The sequence below is a fragment of the Arvicanthis niloticus genome, chromosome 24 (genome assembly GCF_011762505.2).
Source record: "Arvicanthis niloticus isolate mArvNil1 chromosome 24, mArvNil1.pat.X, whole genome shotgun sequence".
NCBI lineage: Eukaryota > Metazoa > Chordata > Mammalia > Rodentia > Muridae > Arvicanthis > Arvicanthis niloticus.
The window spans coordinates 14,279,887-14,282,836 of NC_133432.1; positions in this window are offsets into that span (position 1 = coordinate 14,279,887).

Below are 2,950 nucleotides of genomic sequence, written 5' to 3' on the forward strand. Positions count from 1 at the left end.
TGTATACCATCACCCTATAACCAGAGTGACAGAGGAAAAGGCCAAGTTGTTCAAACAGGGCCCTTCTTCCCTCCTCACTCACACATCAAATGCAGTTATGCATTTTATACTTCATAGCATCTAAGCTAAGAAACATGGGGCATGGGAACTGACAAGATGGCTCAGCAGGTAAAGGAGCTTGCCACCAAGCCTGTGAAAGCCTGAGTTCAATCCTCAGGACTCACATGGTGGAAGGAGAAAATAACTCTTTGAAAGCTGTCCCCTAGTTTCTACAAGTGTGAGTGTGTGTATCATATATATATATATTGATACACACACATATATATGTCTTCATATACATAAACATACTGTACATATACACACTACATAAGTAATAACCATATAGCATAAAATTCACATTAATCCATCTATAAATGATGAGAAATTTTACATACGCCCTTTCCTCCCACGGTCTGACAAGGTGTCCTCTATGCATCAGATCCTAAAGTGCCACGTACAACCTAGAGACAGCACTTTGTCCACATTCCTGTGTTCTATCATCTCTTACCATAACCCCCCTTCCCCTTGCTTCAGGTACTTAGTTCATTTTGCTGTTTCGAATTCTCTGGGCATTAAAGCGTTCAGCATCCTTGGCCACCAGGGAAATGCACATCAAAATGACTCTGAGAGTCCATCTTACACCTTTCAAAATAGCTATGGTCAAAATCACAAGTGACAGCTCATGCTGGTGAGGAGGAGGAGCAAGGGGGAGCACTCCTCCACTGCTGATGGGGGTGCAAACCTGAAAGGCACTTAGGAAGTCAATATGGTTTCTCAAAAAAAAAAAAAAAAATTGGAAGTCGATCTACCACAAGACCCAACTATACCACTCCTGGGCATATACCCAAAGGACATGCCATCCTATCAAAAGGACACTTGCTCAGCTATGTTCATAGCAGCTTTATTTGTAACAGCCAGAAACTGGAAACAGCCTAGATGTCTCTCAATGGAAGAATGGATAAAGAAAGTGTGGTACATTTACACAATAGGGTATTACTCGGCTGCTAGAAAAAACAGTGACATAATAAAATTTGCAGGCAAATGGATGGAACTAGAACAAAATCATTCTGAGTGAACCCAGACCCAGAAAGACAACCATGGTATGTACTCACTTAAAACTGAACATTAGCTGAAAAGTAAAAGACAATCATGTTATAGTCCACAGACCTAAGACACTAAGCAACGAGGAGGGATGGGGTGGGGGTGGGGCACAAGGATCTCCCTGGAAAGGGGAAATAGAATAGATTTCTTGGGTGGGTTAGGGAGCATGTGGGGTTGGAAACAGGAGGGATCGGGTACAGGGGAGGGAGAGGAAACATTGAGACAGATGACTGGAACTGGGGCATTTCAGGGGTGAGGCAGAAACTTAGTGCAATGGAAACCAATGAAATCTACAAGAGTAACCCTCGCAAAGACTCCGGTTGATGATGGGGAACACAGAGCCTGAACCAGCTAGCTTCTGTAATTAGGCAAGCCCTCGAGTGGAGGGACTGGGACACCAACCCAGCCACAAAACCTTCAACCTATAGTCTGCCCTGCTTGCAGAGTGTTCTGGGATTAGAGCCTAGCAGAATTGTCATCCAAGAAACAAGAGATTTCATCCAGCAGCTGACTGAAGCAGATGCAGAGTCCCACAGCTGCACATTAGGGGGAGCTCAGGCATCCTTCGGAGGAGGGGGAGAAAGGATTGGAGGAGCCTGAGGGGTCAGGGGCATAGCATGAGAACATGGCCCACAGAGTCAACTGACTAGGACTCATGGGGACTTAAAGAGATCAGGAAGCCTGTAGGGGTCTGACTTAGGTCCCCTGCGTATATGTTATGACTGAGTAGCTTGGTGTTCTTATGAGAATCCTAATAGTGGGAGCAGGGGTTGTTTCTGACTCTCTTGCCTACTCGTAGGACCCTTTTCTTCCTCTGGATTCTCTTGTTCAACCTTGATGTGATGCTATGTGCTTGGTCTTATTGTAGCTTGTTATGCCATGTTTGGTTGATGTCCCTGGGAGCTCAGCTTTTTTCTGAGGCAAGTTGGGGGGAGGGGAAAGGGGAGGGAAGGTAGGGTGAATAGGGGAAGGGGAAACTGCAGCTGGAATGTAATATATGAGAGAAGGATTAAAAAAATCTGGGCATGTAAATCTTAGCACTTAGTATTTTGAAGCAGGACTCAACTCCAGGCCAGTCTGGGCTACATAGGAAGACCTTGACTCAACAACAGACATATCTTTGCTTGAATTCAAGTCCGCAGAATACAAACATTTCCTCCTAGCCGTCAAGCCAGCAGGGCTTTTCTCTTTTTCTGGTTTTTTTTTTTTTTTTTTTTTTTTGGTTTTCTCGGAGACAGGGTTTCTCTGTATATCCCTGGGTGTCCTGGAACTCACTCTGTAGACCAGGCTGGCCTCGAACTCAGAAATCCGCCTGCCTCTGCCTCCCAAGGGCTGGGATTAAAGGCATGCACCACCACCGCCCGGCCTTTTTTCTTTTTCTCCATGTGCTTCTGAGGATTAAACCCAGGGCTGTGAGCACGCTAAGCTGCAGCATACCAGCTAAACAAATCCCTCTCCGCCTTTTTTTTTTTTTTTTTTTTTTTTTTGGGACAAGGTCTCACTAGCCCGCTGCCCTTGAATTCTCAGTGTTCCCGCCTTAGCCCCTGAGAGTGGCAGTGAAGATGTGCCACTGTGTCCATCTTTTATGTACAACTGAGAACAAAGCAGACCGGCGTGCCCTGATAGTCACAGCCCATCTCTAGGGCAAGCAGAACTCAAGTAGAACAGAAGTGGAGGCCTTCCTAGTTCTTGACACACGTCCCAATTTAATCTTTCCTTGACCACGCCCTTCTTGGTCTATAGCAATCCACTAAAGGACCCAGGTTTTAGACTTAAGGCAACAGAAAAATGTGTAAATTGAGACAGAAAA